A 26,143-nucleotide genomic window follows, 5' to 3' on the forward strand; every position below is an offset into this window, starting at 1 on the left:
TAAATTCCATGAGGGCAGGGATCATATCTCATACTTTTTTATATTTTCTAAACTACTTAACATAATATCTTGTAAATAAGCAAGCACCAAAATATTTAACTAATGAACAAATGCCCAAATCCCCTGAAACAGGTTTGGGGACAGGGGTTCTCTATAAGAGGTTAATTGGGAATTACAAGGAATATCTAACCTTATGTTAGACAGTTGTCTGGAATAATGGTCTGAAATTCGATCCCAGGTAGAGGCATTTAAAAGAAAAGACATAGTTACAGCTTTGCTTTTGTTCCTTTGTCCAAGTGGGTATGATGGCTTAGAGCCTTATCATTGATTGAAGAGCCATTAGCCTGGCCTTATTATGTAGGATCTTTCTAGTCACGGTATTTGAGCAATCTGGTGCCAAGATGGCCAGTAGGTGACCCTGAAGAAATTAAATCAGAGAGAGCAGCAGAAATGGAGACTAGATGCTTAATTGGGAACAGTTGAGATATGATTCTCAAGAGGAAACAGTTGACACAGGATTCTCAGTAGAGAGCAGTCTCTAGCAGGGAACAGGCCTAGCCAAGATCATTCTCCAATGGGGAGCAGGCTTAACAAACCCAGTATAATTCAATCAGCAGAAGAAATGAACAGCCCCAATCATGAGAAGCATGAGCTGTCTGTAAGTTTACTGCTAATGCATGTCCTCTCTGCCTGTCTCTTCTCCCCACTAATGAAATGTATATTTGGGAGAGAGGGTACTCTAGAGTTAATGATGGGTTGCTTTCTTCTATTTCATTAATTACTTTTGCTTTGAGCTAATTGCATCCTTCTACTTACTAGTAAAAAAAATATTTCTATGGGGACTCATAAACTATATTTTTAGTGAATGCAGACCCACAGAGTACCTAAATCTGGAGTTGCTCTTCTGGGGAATCCACATAAGGGATATTTGACAAGGAGTTAACTGAAGATGAATAAAAAGATTCCCAAGCACCACTGAGGGCTCAGCTGAGATTAAATAGCATGCCTTTGTCATGCATCCAAGTGACGTGTTTTTGATCCCATTTTTCCAGTAATGGTCTAAAGGCAGGAAGCAAGAGCAGGAAAAGTAAACACAAGGGTTTACCTCCCCATCCCTAGGGCTGGGACTTAGTAACATAGAAAGACAAGGGGGCAAGGGATTCCAGAATATAAAGCAAAAACTTAGTTGGAAGGGCAGTATGGAGCAAAACTTGCTGCCAAATAGAGAAGGCAGGAGAGGAGCAGAGGAAATTGTATCACTTCCTCATCTCAGGTACCACCAGGGACCTGAGGCTATCAACTATCCCCTCCTATTCCTATGTCCTTCACTCCACCTCAAAATTGAGTCTCCCAAATACAACTAGAGTTGTCAGCTACTTTGCCTCTGTCTGTCTGTCTGTCCCTCTGCTTCTGCAAACTATTATCTTAGATCAAAACAGTATCCCCTGACTTCATTCCTCTGTGTTGAGAGATCTGAGTGCTCTTGTCTGCTTTGTCTCAGTTTTCTCAAGATAAGTGTGATGATTCAACCCTTCCCTGAGGAGGGTAAGAGGAAACATCTTCACACCAGCCTCTTGGGCCAATCCTTACATTTTAGCAATAATTAGGAGCATAAATTCTCCTCCTCTCTGATTGACTTTGTTGGATAACGCAGGGGGCTCAGGGGGTCTTCACCAGTATCAGACTCCAATTCCAAAGAGAAATGAGTGGGTGATGAGTGGGAGAAATATTCCCAGGCAGAAGGAAAATGAGGGATGAGGGGTGGGTAAGTACCAGGCATGTTAGGAATAGGACAAGTAGTCCACTTTGGTTGAAGTGTGACTGGTGAGAAAATTGGCCCAGGGGGATTTTGATTTGCCTGTGGTCACATGGGTAAGCCAATTATTGACAAAATCAGGACTTGATCCCCAGATGTTCTGGTTCCAGTGACCATTTCCCTAAGCTCAAGATCCTTTATTTATCTGAGAAATAAAGGAGAGATGAAGGAGCTTAATTTCACATATAAGGAAATAGAGTCACAGACAAACTCATTTCATCAGTGGCAGAGTGGTGTCTCTGTCTGACCAGACAAGCAGATAAGGTAGAAGAGAAGAGGGAGCTATAGCCAGTTATTTTCCAAAATGTGCTTTTCTTCTAAGAAGGAGGAAAAAAGAAAGAAAAATGGGAGTAAGGATGTCATGGGAAATGGTGTTCTAAAATGCTAGCTGGATCATTATTTATATTTCCTACCAATGTCCTTGGTCTGCTGTTTGCTGAAAATATACTGTATCAGTCCATTTACTTTCTTAATGATTGCAACTTGGAGTCTTTTACACATAATGTATCATACAAGGGAAGTGACTTCTTGAAAATTATTCATTCTCGTTGTCCACTTAGGTTTTAGCATCGATTAGCCGCCTTTATTTGCTGAATTTATTATCTTCCAACATTTATTGAGCATCAACTATTCAACAATTATATTCTTTATTAAGTACCCCTTGGCACAAAGCATTGTGTCAGTCATGGGAAAGATATAAAGATAAATTACAAGATTCCTGCCCACATAGAGTTTGTGGTCTTACCAGAGGTCAGGTCTCTCACTGTATTGATGCCCCTCTCCATTCTGGATAGAGGAGCTTTGGGACCAGGGAGTGAAGGAGGAGTACCATAGGGAACAGTGGAGAAAGGGACACTAGGACTGAAAATGGCAGCCTTGCTCCTTCCTAGGACTCTGTTGAGTTTACTTACCCCGTTCTGTGAGGCACTACCCAAGACCAGAAGTGGTCTGAGCTATAAACAGTTGACACTGGGGGAAGCACCATCTCTCCTGGGTTAAATTCTTAAGAGATTCACATTCCACAAATTCCATGCTCTTTGGTATGAATTCTAAGTCCAGAGCTTCTCTAGTTTCTGCATCAGCCCCTAAAGACAGGCCCCACTGGCAGCATGAGCTAAGATCAAGTAGACACTCATTTGCCTGCTCACAAAGGGCATATAGCTAACTAGATTCAAACTGTGCATTTCTTAGAACTCCTAGGTCTAGGTAATTCCATATCTGGAGGGTCTAGGAGAACATTTCAGTCATTTTTCAATAGTGTCCAATATCCTCTGCCTGAGGGGAATTTTTTGAGCACTCCACTAATGGAGAAAAGACTTCTAGTAACCAGGAAACTGTAAGCACCACTTTGCCCACTCAAACCTACTTTCCTTTGTGCTCAATATGTACTTGTGGAAAAGTGTGTCACAGACTTTGGTGGGGGGCAGGAGATGTTTTGTACCAACTGCTTTGATTGTATCACCTTAGTAAATAGTCCTTGCTAAAAGCTTTTTAAGGATGGCTGACTAAATGGAATCTCACCCAATAATCTTAAGTGGAGCCTGCCAGTGGGGGCTCACACCAATGACATCTGAAAATTGCCAACCATCCCTCATCAATACTCCCTAGAATCCTGAGGAAAAAATGCAGCCAAGTTCTGGGGGCCCCCATTGTCAATAGGAGTGGGGATTGGGATAAGAATCCTCAGAGCTTATATGAGCTATATATATAAGATAAATGCAAGATATTTTTGGTAGAGAGACATACTAATAGCTGAACAGTTTAGAAAAGGCTTCATGATGTCTAAGCTTAGCTTTGACAAAAACTAAGGACTCAAAGAGAGGGAAGTGAGAATGTCCATGGGTGATAGTCAATGCAAAGACATAGATATGAGAGATGGAGCATCAAGCATGAGGAACTGCAAGTTGGCACCTTTGGCTGGACCGTGGAATGCCTCAGGTAGGATAATACATAATAAGACAGGAAAGGTAGATTGGAACCAGGTTGTGAAGGGTCCATGTCCAACAGAGGACTCCATATTTGTTAGTAAATGTAATAACAAACTTCTGAAATTTCCTGAGTGGGGAAGTGACACAGTCAGACCTATGCTTTAGGACAACGACTCAAACAGCTGCACCAAGTCTGTATTGGTGAGAGGAAAGATTTGAGGCAAAGAGACTAAGCCAGAGCCTTTTGAAAGGTGCCTAAGGACTTGCTGAGGCAATGGCATCCCTGACTAGAGGACAGGACTTCACCACTTGAATCTGCATAAACCAGGTGCTTCTGTTCTGATGAGGAAAGCTTGATTTCTGTGCTTCTGCATGGCATCTTTCAGGAGGGCAATTGGGACAATGTCTGCAATGGACTAGGTTCTGCCCTAAGTCTAGAATTAACATTGGTTCCCCCTAAGGGGACAGAAAGAATTTACAAACAGGACAAAGACTCAAAAAAGTAGAGTTGGGAAAATCACAGCTCTTTCTGGTGGCTTTCTGAAGTTTGTCATTTATTCATTAAATAAACATGTTTAGCACCTACTGTATGTATGGGTCAGTGTTGGGAGGTATAGGGGGATACAAAGCTGTGGGAGGCATGATCCTCCCTCTCAAGTACTAGTGGGGAGTAATAAGTTAAAAATTGCTCCTCAGAACTTGCTAGCTCTCCAGGCTTATTGTACATTATTCTCCTTCATGCATACCATATTCTACACAGATTGGCCTGGTTCCCATTCAGAATACACGACATTCCATCTCAGAGGTCATTCCCCATGCCTGGAATGCACTCCTCTCCTCACCTCTGCCACAAGGAATCCTTGTCTTCCTTCAAGGCTCAGGTCATGTGTCATTTGGCCATCTCTGGTCTTCCTGATCTGTATCTTGCCACTGGACCCAGATGGCTGGGGAGGACAAAGTGAGACTGGTGACTTTGAACAGCCCTCCCTCACTTAAATCTAATTCACTCGCATGTCATGGAACCACCTCCCTGATGTCATGGTCCTCTTCGAGAAAGAAGGACAAACAACACGTATCATTTCCTACAGGAAAGCTCTCCTGATGCCTCCCAAATTACCTTGTATGTGTTTTGTTTTTAATTTTCTATGTACCTCATTCCTACACACATAGACACACACACACACACACACACACACACACACACACACAAAATAAGCAACTTAAGGACTATGTTGTTGGTTGTATCTTCAGTATCTAGTACAGTGCCTGGCACATAGTAGGCACTTAACGCTTGGGTGGTCCCACACCCAGGCAGACACGAACTAAGGAATGAATGAATTTCCTGGGTAGACTTCAGGAAGATTCTTTACTGAGCAACTATCCTCAGAGGTGATTTGATATTTAAAACTGAAGGCCCTCCAAATGATAGTCAAGATCTGCCTGTTCTTCTCTATATGAGAGCCCATGATACACAGAGAAGTTATAATCTTGGAGGAAGGCCATAACCTGGGAATCGGGAGACCGGGATTCTCCTTTGAGCTCTGCCATTAATTCAGTATGTGACCCTGAGCACATCACTGAAACTGCTAACCCTCAGTTTCTTCATCCGATGGGAAGAAGATTGTCATAGCATTCTTCTTAGAGAACAGCTTAGAAGCAGCTGGTGGCATAGTGCTGGTGGAGGATAGTGCGCTGGGCCTGGAGGCAGGAAGACCTGGGTTCAAATCTGGCCTCAAACACTTACTAGCGACAGGACCCTGGGGGAGTCAATTTACATCTACCTGCCTCAGTCCTCAACCGTAAAATGGGGATAATAGCACCTACTTCACAGGGTCATCATGAAGATGAAATGAGATAGTTGTCAAAAATGCTTAGCACAGTGCCTGGCACATAGTAGGTCCTATATAAATGCTTATTCCCTTTGTTTCTCCCCTCCTTAGCTTTGAATTGTTGTGAGGTTCAGATGAGAATAATGGACTCAGAAGGACCAGTAGCACTATGCCAACGTAAGATGCCAGTATTTTATTCTTTGTTACATAGGATGGCTCTCTGGCAAGGGATATATCTGGAAATGAAGATAATGTAAAACCAAAGGATATAAATAATTCTTTATTAGAGTTTTTCAAGCAGAAAAGTCTGTGTGTCTATAGGAAGGAAAAGGAATAAGCACTTACATAGTGCCATAGGAACTATGCCAAGGGCTTCTCAAATATTATCCGATTTGATTCTCACAACAACCCTTCAAGGTAGGTGCTGATATTATCCCCATTTTAAAGTTGAGAAAACTGAGGCAAACAGGATCGAGTGACTTGTTCAAGGTCCCACCGCTAGTAAGTGTCTGAGGCTGGATTTGAACTCAGGTCTCAAACCTGCTTAGCTGATCTTGCTGATATTTACACAGAAGCATTTTATTCTAATTTTATTCAACTGGAAGTGGGTCATAGATTTGTTGTTGTCCAGTTGTTTCAGTGGTGTCCCACTCTTTGTGACCCCATGCAGGGTTTTCTTGGTAAAAATACTGGAGTGGTTTGCCATTTCCTTCTCCAGCTCATTTTACAGATGAGGAAACTGAGGCAAATAGGGTTAAGTGACTTAACCAGGGTCACACAGCTAATAAATGTCTGAGGCCAGATTTGAACTCAGCAAGATGAGTGTTCTTGACTCTAGGACCAGCGCTCTGTCCACTGCTCCACCTAGCTGCCCTGGGCTAGAAATAAAGGAGAAAATGTGATGAACAAACCAGAAACCTCAGGCACTTACTAGCTGTGTGACCCTGGGCAAGTCCCTTTACCCTGTTTGCCTCAGTTTCCTCATCTGTAAAATGAGCTGGAGAAGGAAATGGCAAGCCACTCCAGTATCTTTTCCAAGAAAACCCTGAATGGGGTCACAGAGTTGGACACAGCTGAACAACAACATCCTTGAATGGCTTTAAGCACTTCTCTGGATGACACTCAGGTTTCTTGACTCTTAAAGCTAAAGTACTTCTGTGATGGAATGACATGTCTTTCCCACTTCCCATAAGCATTGAGCAGTACCACCAGGATTCCACCCACCTGTGTATTCCCTCATCCTCCAAATATCTTCCACTGACAGACAGCTAGCACCAAAGAAGATTTTCGGAGCTCTCTTCAGGATGTTTTGGAACTAGGCAAGATTGATTTACTGCCCTATGGTTTAGCTTACTTCTCTATGAAAAAAGAAAGAAAGAATTATGCCAACTCCTAGGGAAGGAGACAGAGATGGATAGACACATAGAGTGAGTGTCCATATTCCTGAGGCATTCAATAAAGGTGGGTAATAGCTTGGGATAGAAAAGACCTGCCTTTGGTAAGGTCCCCAAGGCAAAATTCCTGGTGGTTTCTCAGTCCTAAAACTAGAAACTTGGGAGGGGGGGGAAGGCTTTATTTGCATTTTCCATGATATCCCCCAAGGTCAGAGAAAATGGCCCTGTCTATTCAGGGATACTGTATATATAATTAGAGAAATATCCCTGCCAAGATCTCCATTCCTAGGACTACCACTATAAAAAAATGTTAAGCAGATGGAGACTTATGCTCTGTAGTAACAAAGACTAGATCTCTACTCACAAAGGAAGTTGCTCTTACCTTTGCTGGACTTTCTCAAGCCATAGGAGAACTAAACTTAGGACCTTACTGATGATCAAGTAATGGTGATGGGAGGTCCCAATAAACATCCCATAATGAAAATAACTTCCTGCCTACTCCCCAGCAAAAGATGTCAGCCTAGACAATCTGGGTCCTTTCCCAGAGCCATATTAGGTGATTTCTTTCCAAAGCCTGGTGTCTGGGAGTGTCTTTGTAAATCCACAGAAACCAGGAGTTTTACATGAGAGTAGCATTCCAGAGCTACTGCTGTACTGACTTTATACTCTCCCAAATGCCAATTTATTTTAAAGGAGCAGAAATCTAATTTTATTCAACTGGGGACGGGTCATAGATTTGTTGTTGTCCAGTCATCTCAGTGGTGTCCTACTCTTTGTGACCCCATTCAGAGTTTTCTTGGTAAAGATACTGGAATGGTTTGCCATTTCCTTCTCCAGCTCATTTTACAGATGAGGAAACTGAGGTAAACAGGGTTAAATGATTTGCCCAGGGTCACACAACTAATAAGTATCTGAGGCTAGATTTGAACTCAGGAAGATGAGTGTTCCTGACTCCAGGACTAGCACTCTATCCACTGCTTTACCTAGCTACCCTGGGCTAGAGACAAAGGGGGAGAAAATGTGATGAAGAAACCCTTGAGACAGGATAAGCACTCCTCCCATTCTCCTTCACCTCTAGCTTCCCAATCACCTCTTTTATTTCCCTACTTTTGGATGGATTGGAGTTCTTAACTGTGTAGTGAGTTTTTTGCAGACACTATCCTTTTGCTCCCTTCCCTTTTCTATATATCTTTTGGAGATCCAGGACATAAAATGGCAAGGATGTATACGCTCAAAGAAACAATGACAGCAGTACTTGGGAGTAGGAAATGGAAGAGATGGGTAGAGTCAGTAGTTCAGATGAATAATTTGCTTCTTCCTCAACGCCTATACTCAGAGATGCTAATTAAGTCCTCAAGGAATCCATTGACCCAACTATGAGACATGCTCCCAAATCCTGTGCTTCAACTGATTGTATATTTCACTTCTGTTTTGTTATTGTTATTTCAAAAAAGTTGCTCACGTAGCTGTCACTTCTATAAAATGGTCCATCATTTGTAAATGGGAAGATAAGGGGAGAGCCTTCTCTTAGCAACCATCTGGTCACAGAATCATACCATCTTGCATCTAGAGTTGGAAGGGAGCTCAGAGGTGATCTAATCCAACTCCTTGATTTTACAGGTGAGGAACCTGCGGGCCAAGGAGATTAAGTCATTTGTCCAAGGTCACATAGGCAGTAAGCATCAAAAGAGAATGTTTGAACCCCAATGCCCTAACTCAAGAGCCAGTGAAATAAGATCTATCCTTGCCTCTGTACCTGTTAGAAGTATTTCGAGTAGTATTTTGACTACTCATATTTATCTGCTTTCTATTTTATACTATGCATTCTGAGAGAGTTTTAGAAAATCCTATGATTAGTACATAGTAAGAACTTAATAAGCGTTTATCATATTATAATAGGAGCTTAATGTTTATTGACTGAGAGAATCTGTATCTTTTCCTTTCATCAATTTTTCATGAGTCTTTTTTTCCCCAAAGCTTGGGTCATAACTGAGAAACAGAGCCAACTTTAGTGTCGAGATCTGGGCAGAAATGCTGGGGAATGATATTTCCCCAGGCCAAAGGGAGAAAGAGGTTTACTATATCATCCTGCCTAGAGACAAAGGCCTATATTGGATGACCTCTTTAGGTACCTTCTAATTCTATGAGCCACTTGGAACAGCCTATCAGGGCAGTCACCTCAATGACTCTGACCTCTTAATACAAAATCATCCCATTCTTGCTCAACAGTAAAATGTAAAGTCCTTGAAAACAGAAACTGTTTCCTTTCTGTTTTTGTGTCTCCAGCACCTAGGCTAGTGCCTTGAAAAGGACATGCTTTCTTAAATGTTTATGAATGGAATGAAACTGAGGACCAAACTGACCCTGATCTTTTGCCCATTTTCATGGGTTTTAGCTGGTACAAGGGATATGAAAATGAATAGGCAATAGGGCCTGGAGGGAGAGGCCAGAGGGAGTCCACTGGGGTCAGGGCTGTAGGAGAACATGCTCTGATGATGTTTCCAGTAGTTGCCTGATGCAAAGCAGAAGAAGACCAGTGTTGCACTATGAATATCTCTAGCAACGAACCCACTGAAAAGGGAAGATTTGGGGGGACAAGTTCATTTCATTAGCAAAAATATGACAGACAAGGTCTAATACGAGGACTTGATGGGCCAAAATAGCAATTTGTTCTCCCTGGGTTTTCTTCTGACAGTTTCTGAGGTTTTTACAAGCTTGCTGATGGACATATCTATCTATCTAGTTATATGTTTATATAGAGATACAGAGATCTATTACCATAATTTTTATATGGTAATCATATGTAGGGAGTTGAAAAAGGAGTTTATAGATTGACTTAATGAGCTTTAAGGTAGTAAGGCTTTATTTGAGACTTTAATTTTATCTTATTTTAGTGACTGTGAGCATGTCCCTTGATACCTTCTAAAGAATAGATTTCACTGATGGGGACTTTCCACAAGAGGAACTGATTGTCTTATACAGTAGTGGAGTGGATTGTTATGGAAGGACCCACCATCTTTGCTATAACCTATAAAAAGGAACCTAAAGATACTTTTGTTTCATGAGAGAGAGGTAGCACTACCTGTGGTCATCCATAAGCACTTCTTAAGAAGTTTTAAGAAGCACTGAAGGAGTCATGAATGGAAACAGTTTAAGAAGCCCTGATCTATATAACCCAAGAAAAGTATCCTTGGTCTATATCACTCAATCAATAAACACTTATTAAGCACCTACTATGTGTCAAGGCACAGCGTTAAGCACTGGATTCTTTCAGATTCTCTCAGAATATCAAATCTTGGCTTCAGCCCTGGAGAAGCAATAACACAAAGACTTAACCACTGGCAGCTATGCAAAGTGTACCATGTTGGAAAAATGGTGAGAGGTTCTGAGTTCCCCAACATTCTATCAGAAGAAGAAAAGTTTCTGAGCATTGTGATCCTTACTGGAAGCTAGGCTTCTATCAAGAGAAGGGGAATTCCCTAAGTAGTACCAACCTGAGGATGTTCCTCATAGTTAACCCCTAGTTCAAATGTAGGATAATGACACCTATGTGTTTTTCTACCTTCCAGCCACTGGAGATCTAGATCATTCATGTGCTATAGAGAATTGCATCTACATTCAAAAGTGAAGAGGAAAGCTGAGTAGAGGGCCAGTGACATTGGGAGACTTTATGAATAATTAATGCTTCTTCCTACTTGTAGCAGGAAAGGAAGAGGTCTGAGCCTAAGAGCCAGTGTTCTTGTAGCTTCTGCGTTTGAGATGTGCCTGTAGACCATGTTTAGGTTATCCAGGACTTAGACGATCTAAGGATCCACAGCTCACGTAGCAAGGACATTAGTATATTTTGTTTTAGGCTTTTTTCTATGGGTATGAGTAAAAAAAACATAACTGTATATGGTTAAGTCATATGTATATGGTCAACTACGTTCACCTCATTAGGGTTACAGAATCATGTGTTAGACTAATGTCATGACTTGGAGAGATTTAATTACCTAAATTATCTAACTCTGTATAGATCATACCATGAGATAAGATGGGTATTGACACCCACAAGAGGGCCTCTAAGGAATAGAGGCAGCCAGCTCTCTGAGAATCACAGAGAAATTGATGGTTCCCTTAAGCACTCTCCAGTCAAATCAAATCAATAAGCATTTAAGTGGCTGAAATGTCCTAGATACTGTGCTAAACACTAGGTATACAAAGGAAGGCAAAAACAATCCATGCTTTCAAAGAGCCCACAGTTTAATGGGGGAGACAGCATGTAACCAACTATGTACAAACAAGATATATGTGGGATAAATTGGGGGTAATCTCAGAGAGAAGAAACTAGCATTAAGGAGAATCAGCAAAGGGTCCCTGCAGAAGGTTGGATTTTAGCTGAGACTTGAATGAGGTGGGGGGATGAGGAGGGAGAGAATTCATAGTGTGGGGGACAGCCAGTGAAAACATATGGACTCAGGAGTTGGAGTGTTGTTTGTAAAGATAAGCAGGGAGGCAAGTGTCACTGGATCTTAAGAGTGCATGGCAGTAAATTATAGGAAGAGAGAAAGGGATACAGGCTGGGACCCAGCTGAACTCTCCCAATATTCCCCTCCAAACAACTTTTAAATAACACCTCAAACAGAATTTTGGAGTGGCAGAACCAACAAAAGGTCACAAGGAAACACTTTTCCAGCCTAAGACTGCAGGAGTGGTCCATAACACCAAACTGTGCACAGGCCTGGAGTACAGCAGGAGCGCTATCAGTGGGCCTTGGAGGCAGCAGCTTTAGGAGTTCTCAGCCCAGAGACAGTAACAGGGTTGGACAACTGGGGAGAAAGAGATTATAGGAGACCTTTTGCTGGCACATTGGGTGTTGCCAGTGCTGATTGGCAGCTCTATTGCCCATACACAGTTCTGGGTCATGGGTCCAGGGCAGAGAGGAGAACTGGTGGATTGCTAGGGCACAGGGGCCTGGTCACAGTTCCAGGGCAAAGAAGAGCACTAGTACTTGCAACTGCAGGGGAGCAGGAGCTGTTCTTGGGTACAGACCAGAGCACAGACAAGGAAAGTAGGATAACACCATCTTGGAAGCAACAAAAACATGCACACCTCCAGAACTAACTGTGAAAACGTTATCATAAAAAGGACTGAAACTTAGCACAGTGCTTCCTTATCCCAAGGAAAGCAGAGACAAACTTTAACATAAAGTTCAAACTGGAGAAGCAGGCTGAGAAAATGAGTGAACCACAGCAACAAGAAAAGAACATAACCATAAAGTTACTAGGGTGGCAAAGAAGACCAAGACAAATTCAGAAGACAACAATTTGAAAACAGCTACAAGCAAAGCCTCAAAGAAAATGCTAATTGGACCCAAGACAAGGAAGAATTCTTGGAAGCATTAAAGAAAGAGATAATAACAGTAGAGGAAAAGTTGGGAAAAGAAGTAAGAGTGATACAAGAAAATTATGAAAAGAGAATTAACAGCTTGGTAAAAGAGGCACAAAAATTCGCTGAACAAAAGAACTCCTTAAAAAGCAGAATTGGTCGAATAGAAAAAGAGGTGCAAAAGCTCGCTGAAGAAAATACTTCCTTAAAAAATGGAATTGGGTGAGTTGAAGTAATTACTCCTTGAGACTTCAAGAGACAATAAAACAAAGTTTAAGAAATGAAAAAATAGGACAAAATGTGAAACATCTCATTTGGAAAAGCAATTGTCTTGGAAAATAGATCGAAGAGAGATAAGAATCATTAGACTACCTGAAAGCTATGATCAAAAAAAGAGCCTGGACAGCATCTTTCAAGAAATTATCAAAGAACACTTCCCCCAAATCATAGATCCAGAGGGTAAAATAGAAACTGAAAGAATCTACTAATCACCTCCTGAAAGACATTCCAAAATGAAGACTCCCAGGGATATTACAGCTCCTAGATCAAAGAGAAAATATTGCAAGCAACCAGAAAGAAACAATTCAAATATTGTTGAGTTTCAGGATCACACAAGATTTAGTAGTTTTTACATTAAAGGAGCAGAGGGTTTCAAATATGATATTTCAGGGAGGTGTGGGGGTGGGGTGGAGGTGGGGGTAAGGACCTAGGATTAAACAAAGAATAACCTACCCAGCAAAACTCAGTATAATCCTTCAGTGGAAAAACGGATATTTAATGAAATAGAGGACTTCCAACCATTTCTGATGAAAAGACCACAGCTGAATAGAAAATTTGGCATTCAAGCAGAAGCATAAAATAGTAAACACAAAAGAGTAATAATAAGGAACCCAGTGGAGTTAAACATTTTACATTCCCATATGGGAAGATGATACATATAACTCCCAAGAACTTTATCATTATAAGGACTGTTAGGAATCTGCATAGAAAGAGGGCACAGATGTGAGTTGATTATGTTGGGATGATCTCCAAAAAAAGACTATAAATGTGAGAAAAAGGGATGCACTGGGAGAAAGGGAAAGGAGAAGTAGAATGAGGCAAATTTTCTCAAATAAAGGAGGCATGCAAGGAAGAGCTTTTATAGTGGAGGGGAAAATTGGCAGAAGTGGGCAATACTTGAACCTCACTCTCATTGGAATTGGTTCAAAGAGGGAAGAATACATATACACACACTCAGTTGGGTATAGAAATGTGTTTTACCCAATAGGGATGTAGTAAAGGAAGGGTATAAGAGATATGGTGTGGGGATTATAAGGGAGAGGATGCAGTGCAAGAGGCAGTGGTCAGAAGCAAGATTGATTTTTGAGGAAGGACAGGATAAAAAGAGAGAGAAATAAGGATAAACAGAGGAAAATGGGAAGGGGGAAAATGCTCAGTGGTCACAACTGTGAATGTGAATGGGATGAGCTAACCCAGGGGTGGGGAACCTGCAGCCTTGAGGCCACATGTGGTCTTCCAGGTAGTTGGGTATGGCCTTTTGACTGAGTCCAAGTTTTATAGAACAAATCCTTTTATTAAGGGAATTTGTTCTGTGAAGTTTAGATCCAGTCAAACGACCACACATAAGGGCCATACGTGGGCTTGAGGCCTCAGGTTCCCCACCTCTGATAACCCATAGGATGGGAGCAGATGGAATGGACTGGAAATCAGAATCCAACAACATGTTGTGTACAAGAGACATACTTGGGATGGAAAGAAACACACAGAGTTGAAATGAGGGGCTGGAGGAGAGTCTATTATGATTTAGCTGAAGTGAAGAAGGCAGGGGTAGCTATCAAGATCTCAGACAAAGCAAAAGCAAAAATAGACAGAATTAAAAGAGATAATCAGGGAAAGTACATTTTGCTAAAAGAAACCATAGACAATGAAGTAATATAAAAAAATTTTACAGCAATTTTCTCTGATAAAGGCCTCATTTCTCAAATATATAGAGAATTGAGTCAAATTTATAAAAACAGGAGCCATTTCTCAATTGATAAATGGTCATAACATATGAACAGGCAGTCTTCAGAAGAAGAAATCAAAGCTATCTGTAGTCATATGATGAAATGCTCTAAATCACTTTTGATTAGAGAAAGGTAAATTAAAACAACTCTGAGATATCCCCTAATATCTATTAGAAGTGACAGATGCTGGAGAGAATGAGGGAAAATAGGTGTATTAATGAATTGTTGGTGGAGTAGTGAACCTATCCAACCATTCTAGAGAACAATCTGAAATTATGCCCGGACCGTTATAAAATTGTCCATACCCTTTACTCCAGCAATACCACTGGTAGGTCTGTACCCTAGCAACATCAAAGAAAAGGGAAAAGGACCTACATGTACAAAATTTTTTATAGCATTTCTTTTTCCAGTGTCAAAAGAATTGGAAATTGTGATAGAGTACTGCTGTGCTATAAGAAATAATGGGGGAGGTGATTTCAGAAAAAACATGGCAAGACTTACATGAACTGATGCAAAATGAAGTGAGAAGTGTCAGCTGATCAATACAGTGATCCAAGACAATTTCAAATGACTCATGATGAAAAAACGCTTTCTCCAGAGAGAAAACTGATGAACTCAGTGCAAATTGAAGCATATTTTCGTTCCTCCCCCTCTGTTTGCATTTTTGTGATATCACTAATACGGAAATATGTTTTGCATGACTTCACTTGTATAATTGATGTCACGTTGTTAGCTTTTTCAGTGGATAGGGGAAGAGTGGGAGAAAGGTAGAGACTCTGGTACTCAAATTTTAAACAGAAAAGAATATTAATAATAAATATATTTTAAAAAAGAAGATTGGAAAGGTAGGAAGGGGCTAGATTATGAAGGGCTTTAAAAGTCAATCGGGATTTTATATTTGATCGTGGAGGTAATAGTGAGGCACCAGAGTTTATTGAATGGGAGGGTCATATGGTCATACTTGTACTTTTTATGCTCAGGTATCACTTAGAAACTGAGTGGAGAATGGACTGGAGTAGGTAGAGACTTGAGGCAGGATAACTCACCAGAAGAATATAGCAATAGTCCAAGCATGAGGTGATGGAGGACTGCACCAGGGTAATGGCAGTGTCAAAGGAGAGAAGGGGGCACACAGGAGAGATGAATAAAAGTAGAATTGACGGGACCTGATAACTGATTACACCTGGAGGTGAGAGAGTGAGGTTAAGTGGACAGTTAGTTTGCGAGCCTGGCTGACTGAAAGAATGGAGGTGCCTTCAGTAGCAGTAAGAAATTTAGGAAGAAGGAAAGATTTGTGCATATGTGGGGATAGGGAGAGAAAATAAGTTCAGTTTTGGACCTGTTGAAGTTTAAGATGTGTAGGGACGTTCAATTTGTGATGTCCTGTAAACAGTTGCAGATGTGAGACTAGAGATCAACAGAGATGTTAGGGCTGGATAAGTAGATCCGGAATCATCAATAAAGAAATATAAATTAAATCTATGGGAGCTTAATGAGATCTCCAAGGGAAACAATATAGCAGGAGAATAATAGATGTCCTAAGACAGTCTTGGGGAATACCTATGGTTAGTGGATAGAATCTGAATATAGATCCAGCAAAGGAGAATAAGAAAGAATAGTCAGGCAGGTAAGAGGAGAGCTAGGAGAGAGCAGTATCATGAAAATCTAGAGAGAAGGTGGTTGACAGGGTCAAAGACTACAAAGAGTTTAAGAAATTGAGAAGAGCAGTTTCAATAGAATGATGAAGTCAGAAGCCAGACTTCAGGCAACTAAGAAAAGAATGAGAGAAAAGAAAGTGGAGACATTGATTATTGATGACCTTCTCAAAGAATTTATTCATGAAAAGGAGAGATATATGACAATAGTTAGCAGAATGGATGGATCAAGTGATCATTTTTTGAAGTTGGGGGGTATATGGGCATATTCATAGGCAGTAGTGGAACTGACCAGTAGACAAGGAAAGATTGATGATTATTGATAAGAAGAGCATGAGAGAAGGGCAATCTGCTGAAGAAGATGAGGTGGAATGAGATCACTTGTGCAAATAGAGGGTTTTCCTAGGCATATGAGACTAGGGTGAAGGAGAAAATAGTAGCAGAAAGCTTCTGAGTGATGTGAGATGAAGAAGAGAGAAGAGGGAACTCTCAGTGAATGGCTTCATCATTTTTTTTTGGTGAAATGTGAGTCATCGCTTTCCACTGGGAGGGTGGGAGAAGGGGAGCCATGAGCACCCTCTGGTGTTGGGTGGAGGACATCTCCAGTCAGATATGTGGGAGATTAACGGTGCGTGGCCCTCACTGAATAGGATCAGGCATATGAACAGAAGCACCGCCTACATGGAAAAATGTATATGTGTGCTTCAACTACATCCTATTCCTGTATCTCATTTCAGCATGAAAGCAATCTCAGGTTCTTGAAGGTTATGTCAGCGGAGCCCAATCACAGGCAGGTCTTTAAAAGCTGAAAGGTTTTAAGTTAGAAGTGCAGCAGTGAGTTCTGTTGGTTATCCAATAACCAGTTATATCCAATAACCAGTTAACCAATTTTAGATAGGCTATTTTAGATAGGATAATTATATCCAGTTTAGATAGGATTATATCCTATTATAGTTATGTCCTATTTTAGATAGGATAGTTGTATCCGATAACCAGTTACCCAAATTTAGATAGGATAGATAACCAATCCAATATCCAATAACCAGTTAACCAACTTTAGAGAGGCTCATCAATGTAAGGTTGGTAACTAGGTTATGATTTTTTCTTTTTGCCACAGCAACTCCTGAAACAAGTTGTTGAGAAATTGAGTGGTTATGCATAAAGGATGTACAAGCCATACAAATGAATCCTAGATCCTCTGCATGCAAACAGTGTTTTATCGAAAATGTCGATGAGATGTAACATAAAAGCTGGTATTTATACAGTGCGTTAAGACACAAGATCAAATGAGATATTTGTAAAGTGCTTAACACACAAAAATTTATCTGATTTGAACCTCTTATGAAATAGGAGCTATTCCCCATTTCACAGATGAAGAAGCTCATTTCTGAAGGTCAGAAAGAGGCCAAGTGATTTCTTTGCCCAAAGCCACACAGCTAGCCAGAACTAGAATTCAGGCCTTCTGCATCTTAGTTCATTTTGTTTGCCACCATCCTCCACTATCTCCCAATGTCTCCACAGAGAAGTACTAGTTTGAAGCGCAACATACAAGTCACAGGAGTTGGAAATGAAATTTGTGAATGACCGTTACCTTTATGAAAGAGAAGTTTTGGAAGGGATCATTATTCTTGTCTCCAGAAGTCTCCAGCTGACAAAAATCATCAGATTCTAAGAATATAGCACTTTTAGCTACTCAGTAATTTTTTGTGTGATACAAAGAGAATACTGAATTTAAAGTCAAAGGATCCGGGTTAAAATGTAGACTCTGGCACTCATGTGACCTTAACCAAGCCATTTCCCCTCTGGGCTTCAGTTTCCTTATCTGAAAAATGACATTAGATTTGATCATCTCTAATATCTCTTCCAGTTCTAAGTCTTATGATCTTATTAAATATTTTAGGCACTGAGAGAAACAATTCAAATGCCCACAACGCTTCTGAGAAATGCACTGGGTGCCGGGGAAGGAGTTTGGGAAGGAGGGAGGATAGAGGAGAGAGGAAAAAGGAGGGGAGGGGAACAAGAGAGCTGACTGATTAATCTTTGACTCAGTTCCTTAGGTGGGACTTCATAGTCCCTTGCCTCTCTAGATACCTACACAGAGTTATTTGAGGGGGTCAAAGGCCCAAGTGCATCAAAATATCAATTTCCCATTCTCCTCCAGTTATAAAATCACCTTTCTCTCATATTTTGCTGGGAATTATCATTAGAGTCAAAGTTCTATAGGTCTCCATAGGGAAATTATGAAAATGCAATTATGAAATATTGCCTGAGCATTCATTAGCGTATTTGGAATGTACTGAGAACCTGTTGTACTCATTGTTATTGGTCCTTCATTCTCAAAGAGGATCATGACATCAGGAAAGCGATGCAACAACTTGCAAGTGAACTGGATTTAAGTGAGGGAGAGCTGTGCAAGGTCACCAGCCTCACTTTTGCCTCCAGAGCCATCTGAGTCTGGTTAGCAAGATATAGATCAGGAAAACTGAAGATGGCCCCCACTGAGAGCCTAGCCAGGAAGGGATGATGGAACACAAAAAAGTTTCAGTTGGCAGGAGGAGGGAACAATCCGATGGTGGCAAAACCTGGTGTAATATACTGTTGGAACAAGGTTCCTTTATTAAGGATCTTACAATCTACCTGAGGAAACAAATCAGTAGTGACCCATATAAGACAGGATCTCACCAAGTCCTAAAGTATATTTCATGTCTCGGTGCTCACAGAGGTTCAGAAGAGGAGGGGATCAATGAGAGCTGCGGCAGTCAGGGAGAATTTTATGAAAAAGGTGAGCCTGGAGCCTGGCGTTGAGGAATATATGGAAGACAAAGTGGGCAGGGCTGAAGAGCTTGAGTAAAGGTATGGAGGCCTGAAAGAGCTTAGTTTGTTCTTGGGACAGTGAAAAGGCTGTTGTTAGTTAGGAAAATATGGAAGTAAGGTTGATAGGTCAAATGGGACAGAGGAGATTAGAGTTAAAACAGTGGAATGATTGATTGTGGTGATCACTTAGAGTTTTGAAATAGCCTGCAGCCAACTGATGTCATGGATTATTGTGAATATCAAATGACTTACAACATTACTTATTTGTTATTGTTATGCTATCCACTGGATACTCAATTAGGTTCTTGAGCACCTAATTGGGAGCAAAGCAGAGAGGCTTGCTATGATCTAATTTGTCCCTAATGAATGCTTCCTAAGAGACACCTAATTTAAGAATTTAGATGTTTGTTTCTGGGACCATACAGAAGTAACTTGGTCCAGAGGACCAGATAGGTGCCCAAGGGGCCCATGGGTAGTAAATAAGAGAGATGGGATTCAAACCTGGGCACTCTGATTCCAAATCTAGCCTTCCTACCCCTGCCCGGCTCCATCTCTTACCAGCTGGGAGGCAGAAACAAATACAGAGTGGCTGGAGGTGGTTGCTTTCATGTTTTGCACAGCAAATATAATAAGCAGAGCACGCCCGAGCAAGACATCACGCTGACCTCACCCAAATGATCGTTTTGGCCTCCAACACTTGGTATCTTCTCTTCTGAACGCTTCTTAGGGCCGGAGACAATGGGGAGATTTACAAGCAAGCTGAACTATGTTAAAAATAACAGCAAGACATTTAAACCGAATCCCTCATTAAACTCCCTAGAGCTCTTGAGCAAGCGGATCTGAAAAGAAGAGGAGCGGTTAATCGAGATGGCCGTGGAGCAGAGCTAAGGCTGCTGCGATTATGTCGCATCTTCCCAAAGTCACCAGTGGTCACTGGCACTTTCTTTGGCCTGGGTCTGGGTAAAATACTTCATATTTTTTTTTCGGAAGGAACATTTAGATGATTTGCCTGCTGGGTGATACAGTGGATAAAGTGCTGGACTTGGAATCAGGAAAACTTGAATTCAAATCCAGACTCGAAGTCTTACGAGCTCCATGAGCTGGGCAAGTCACTTATCTGCCTTAGTTTCCTCATCTATAAAATGGGAGGAATGTTGATAGCACCGAGCTCCCAGGGTTGTTATAAAGATCAAGTGAGATATTACATAGAGTGTTTCCAAAACCTTAAAACACTATATAAATGTTATTATTATTCTCATTACTATCTATTTCACCTCGCCAGGGCTTGCTGTGTGGTCCACAGTGTCTCTTGCATCATAGCCCACCTCTCTGCTCTGGCAACCACCTTTTCATCAGACCCTCATCCTCTCATCTGTACGATTTATACTATGCTGTGCTATACTATGTATACTACCCTATACTATTCATGCTATACTGTACTATTCTATTTATCCTATGCTATACCATATATACTATCCCTCTCACCTATACTATTTATACTATTCCATACTATTTATACTATACTATACTATTTATACTCTGCTATACTATACTATACCTCTCACGTTTACTATTTCAATGGCCCACTAAATGACATCTCTGCTTCCAGTCTCTCCCCACTGCAATCTACCTGACACACAGATTCCAAGACTCCCTTAAGCACTGATCTGATGTCAGTTGAATAAACTCCAGTGGCTCCCTGTTGTCTCTGGTATAAAACACAAATGCCTTTGTTTGGCTTTTAGAACCCTTTACAGCATGGCTCCAACCTACCCTTCCAGTCTCATTCCACATTATTGCCCTTCCTGGACTCTGAATTGTCTCTGTTCTTCACAGTCACTCCTCCCATTGCCTTTCTTTTGCACTGGCCACACCCCATGCCTGGAATGCATGCTTTTCTCCCATACAACTCATAGAATCACTCACTTTTTTCAGGGTTGCAACTCAAGCCCCACCTTCTACAACTGGCCTTTCCTGATCCTTATACCCCCAACCACAAGTCCCTATCTATCTGGTATTTCTACTACTGCTATTTTGTATTTATTCTGTATATTTTTATTCTTTCTAATTTATGAAATGAAGGACTGACCAACAAGAGCCCAATCCTCAAACATGCACGAATATTCTCTGCCTGCTTCCAATCCAAAAACATAGAAATTTTGGTAAGCCTGCTTTTGTTTATGGACGGCTGATGAAGTGTTATTGTGTAATGAGCTATCTCCTACCCACCTACCACGTGTCTTCTGCCTGGACTTGTCTGTCTCATGGTTATTGCTTCTGACTATTTCTATTGGCTACTATGGACCTTGCTACCGACTCTGGTTGCCAGTGGGAGCTCTGATGGGACCTCTGGATCCCTTGAACCCACCATGGGCACTCTCCACCTCAGGATACTCATCCAGTTAAAATTAAGAAAAAATAAACACAGAAGAAAAATAGGTACCATGTGTTCATGGATGTGTGGTGGCTAGGAGAGAGACAGGGCAGCTTCATTTCCCTTATCTGGCATCTCAAAACAGTCCTGTCTCTGCAGAGCCACTATGAAAGAGACTGATAAACGAGCAAGTCTTTGCTTTTGCATGTAGACAGTTCCAGTTCAATGACTCAACTTCTGGCTTTATGGCACGGGAAACTGGTATCACTGAATCAAAGAGTAATGGAAGTGGGGTGAGAAATAAGATGTAAGACAAAGACATTGATGAACTCAAAAACATCCACTAGAGGATAATTAGGATGATGAAGTAAGAGCTTCAGGGTTCTGCCATATAAGGCTTGATCAAAGCAACTGAGAAAGTTTTGCCTGGAGGAAAAAAATGATAAAAAAATTTTTAATTCTTAATTTAATGAACACTAAAAAATAAAGAAAGAAAACATTTCTATATACAAAGTAAGACAGAAAAGTAGGATTATATATGAAAATGCAAATTTCTCCTATATAGCCTGCTTTTTAAAGTATATAAATTTTTTCTGAACTTGAACACCAAAAGAAAAATTTCCATATACATGACAATTAAATGTTATCCCAGTGTCCTGAAGTAACCCCCCACTAATTTGTATGTCAGATCTTGGAACTGTATAAAATACATACTTCAAACTTTTTTTTTCAAAGAGAGGCTTTATTATCACCCCAGAAGATGATGATAATGAAATTCTCAGACCACAGATCTGGAGCTTCAAGGGATCTCAAAAGCCATATGACCCAACTCCCTCATTTTACAAATGAGGAAACTGAGAACCGTGGAGGGACACGACTGCTTCAAGGTTGCATAACTAATTAGCATCAGGAGTGGGATCTGAGCATAAGTCCTGTGACTCTCCAGTGACACCAGTGCTTATGGTGTCTTTCTCATATCATCTTATTTTGTTTTTAGCAAAGAGTTTTCAGGTTCTAAGGTCAGAATCTGTCTGAATCCCCTGTGGAAGAGGAGCCTTATCATTCCCATTTAGCTGCTAGTTGTTCAATGGAAATGTAGGGAGATGGTGGCGTTCAGGGTTATAGCAATGGATGAAAGCTTAGCAGGGCTAGCCTACCACGTATACTTTAGGTGCAGGGGGCTTGAAGCCATAAAAGTCAAAACTGTCTTTTTCCTTATTTGCTACTCAACTGAAGGAGTATGTCGTGGTATTTTAACATTAATTTATCGCATATATTTGTGTTGGCTTCTGATTGGAATCCTGATGGAAAATAGGTGGCAATTCAAGAAGCTAATGCAAAGGGCTTTGGGAGTTACAAGAGGATGCTTTGGGGAGAGGTTCAGCCAAAGCAGGGGTTCATAACCTTTTTTGTGTGTCCTGGACCCCTTTGGCAGTCTGATGAAGACTACGGACTGTTTCACAGGATCATATTTTTAAATACATAAAATATGGAGGATTACAAAGAAAGCAATTATATTGAAATACAGTTGTCACAATATTTTTTTTAATTCATGGACCCAAGTTTAAGAGCCCCTGGGCTAAGGAAATGCTTTCATTAAGGAAGGAGATTCTGTAGCACTTGCATTTTGGGGGTGACTGTGATTAGTTCAGGTGTCTTTTCGAAGCAGAAAAACTAAATGACTAGAAGGTATTTGCATTCTTAAAATATGTCCTTGGAGAGTCTGCATGCTGTTAGGAAATGAATTCCTTTCCTACCCCACACTCTCCAGGAAAAGAGAAAGAACTGTCAGATGGAGCATATTATCATTGAAAGAGTATCCCCAGTGGATGAGATCATCAAATGCAGTAAAAAGATCTACCCCCATGACTCATTTTGGCATGGAGGAAACCCTGGGATCTAGAGAACTATGCCAACAGAGCACAATAGAGTCTCTGGCAGGTCCCAGCAATCTGGAAAGATTTTAGAGGTAGAATCAGCTAGAGATCTTTTGATTGTCTCATGAAGGTAACGTTAGAAAAGAAATAAATGGCTCTTGGATTCTCCATTCGCCACAATAAAGCATGCTGGATTTGGAGTCAGAGGTTCTGAGTTCACATTTTGGTTTTGCCGCTTGCTACCTGTGTGACCTTAGGCAGATCCTTTCAGCCCTAGTCCTATTTCCTTATTTGTCAAGTGAAGTCAACAAGTATTTGTTAAGTGCCTACTATGAGCCAGGCACTGTGGTGAGTGCTGGAGATAAAAAGAAAGGCAAAATCACTATCTGCCTCCAAGGAATTTATAAAGTGAGGACATTGGACTAGATAAACTTAGAGGTCCCTTTCAGCTCTAAATCTGTCATCTTATGGACTAAAGAAAAACAACTGGAGAAAAGGAATCAACTGAGTATCCAATTCTGATAGTTTATAGAGTCTTCAGTACCCATTGTCTTCTACCTCTCTACAGAGATGGGAAATGACGGGTAATTTCAGTCAACCACATAGACTGCTTCTCAGTGTTGTTTTTATTTGCATTATTGTGGGCTTTGTGTACCAGGTTCAGCTTATTTTGCATCAGTTCATAGACATCTTCCCAAGCTTCTCTGATTTCTTTACATTCATCGTTACTTATGATACAATAGTGTTCCATTACAATCGTATACCACTCTTGAGTCATTTCCCACTCAGAGAGGGTCCACTTTGCTTTCTTATTGTGATTTTAAAAACAGTCTTGCAAAGTATAGGAGTTTCGCTCTTGAAATTCGAATATATTATTAATAGTATCAAAGCCAAACAAGCAGATACTATATATGTGAAAGATGTTTATTAAAATCCTAAATGTACATGGTAGGTCCTGTATGTTATAAAAATTTAGAGGAAAGTTGGATAGCTCATCCAGAGAGGGGAATAAAAAACACCATGATTAGTTTGTTTTGGTTCCTGTTTGAAGTGAATGAGGGGAAGAGATGAGGGTTTAGACTGAGTAACACAAGAAGTCTAGCTTCATGTTCCTGGAGGAGTTTTAGGTGGAGCCAGGAAAAGAAAGGGGGAAAGTGAGAATGTGCTGACTCCTTGGAGGGATGCAAAAAAATCTGTGAGTCTATGTGACCTGTGTGAGACTGTAGGAAGAGCAAGAAGCATCAAATAAAGCAGAGTAAAACCAGTCCTGAGAGAGATGGTAGGGGGTTTGTGGAGATTTTCAGGAAATGGTGGGTTATTGGCAACACTAGGTAAGAGTGGAGACTGTGATATTATTTTAGAACCATTTATATAATTGAGAATTCTTGATTGTAGGATTTGTTATTTTATCTAACAAATATAAGTAATAATAATTGACATTTACATAGTGTTTGAAAATTTGCAAAATGATTTTCATACATTATCTTTTTTTCAGCCTCACAATAGCTCTGCAAGACATTGCAGGTATTATTATCTCCACTTTACAAAATAGAAAATTGAGGTTAGGAGAGATTAAGTGATTTACTCATGGTGAAACAACCAGTAAAAGTCAGAGGCAAGTTTTGAACCTAGGTCTTCGAGACTCCAACTTAAACACACTATCTACTACAAAGTGCCTACTGTGTTCAAAGCATTATACTTAGGCAATGGGATTTAATAAAATGTAATGTACGGCCCCTTCCCTCATGCAGCTTACAATCTAGTGGGGGAACATAAGACATATTTCCAAATGATTATAATGAAGTTATGATGTAAGAAAAGTATGTGAAGTACAAAATGGTGGAAATTGACAAAATAAAATCCTTATAACTTTTGTCTCAGGTCAAGGAAAAGAAAACATACTCTATGATTTGGCTTAAATCTTGCCTTCATTTATTCTGTGAATAATTGATCCATTGACCCACATAATTATATATGGGTGGGGACAGCTTAGAAATATCAACACTCACATGACATGGGAGACCTTCATAAAATAAATGCTTCTCTTCATAAAGCATTATATCTCAGCTCCCTTTTAAGTCAGTGCTTTGCTAATTAAGTATTTACAATGCCTTCCTTTGGGTAATTAACCCCAACCTCATACCAAGTATCTCTTTCTCTCTTCCCTGCCCCTTTCTTCTTCTTGCATTGACCTAGCAATTTTGGCTGAAGTAGAAAGGAACAGGAATCTAAAACACATTCATATTTCAAAGCCCAGATTTCCACATATTGGCCCAACGTATTAGAAAATAAATGGCTCTTGGATTCTCCATTAGCAATAATAATCAGCAGTGTCTCAGGCTAGAAATCTGTAGGTGAAGCATGGGTCTGGAGAAGGAGTGTGTTTCTCATTAGAGACCTTGAAAATGTATTTTGTGCACCATCTGGGAAAGAAGGGAGGAGGCTGCTGAATGAGATTTCTTTTAATAAGCCCAATGTTCCCCACTGTGGCTTTGTCCTCTTTCCCTTATAAAGCTCATTTGGGATTTCATTTCCAAATTCTTTCTTCTCTCCCTCTACAAGAAAAACCCTGAAACAGTGCCTAGCACAAATTCTGATGTAAGGATAAGATAGCAGAGACAATGGTCCCACTATAAACCACCTGGGGCTCAGGGGAAGGGCACCATAGAGCCATAACTCACCAGAGCCTTGCAAAGTATGAAATTGCTGGACGCTGCAAGGAAGAAGTGTGCATCACTGCTCTCCTCCCCCCACCCCCCATCCTGTGTACCGCCTGCCAGGTACCTGTGCCCCTCTTCAGCATCCTCAGCTGCCTCTCTCCTCTAATTGGAAGACTGGTGAGATGAACAAGAAACTCCTCCCAAAGCCTCCCTTTAGAAGGGTCTCAGAAACCCAGCCAACTCTTCATTTCCTACCAGTCAATCTCTGCAGATTCAATTACACCATCATCTTCCTCCCTTCCCGCCCCAGGAAAAGCTCATTATTAGGAAACTCATCATCATTGACATTGCATCAGCTTTGTACTCACACCTCATTAGTACCCGCCTTCAGTTTCCTTTGCCTCTCTGGAGGGCAGAGCAAAG

General features: G+C 40.8%; 1 long non-coding RNA gene across 1 annotated transcript in view; it reads left to right on the forward strand.

The window, feature by feature from the left end:
• The first annotated feature begins 580 nt into the window (after window positions 1-580).
• Window positions 581-26,143, forward strand: part of LOC118829352 — a 54,442-nt gene continuing 28,879 nt past the window's right edge. Inside the window, exon 1 of the long non-coding RNA XR_005008994.1 lies at window positions 581-658. This is a non-coding gene — a long non-coding RNA (uncharacterized LOC118829352). The remainder of the gene's footprint in view (window positions 659-26,143) is intronic.

Source organism: Trichosurus vulpecula, chromosome 8 (genome assembly GCF_011100635.1).
Source record: "Trichosurus vulpecula isolate mTriVul1 chromosome 8, mTriVul1.pri, whole genome shotgun sequence".
Classification (NCBI taxonomy): Eukaryota; Metazoa; Chordata; class Mammalia; order Diprotodontia; family Phalangeridae; genus Trichosurus; species Trichosurus vulpecula.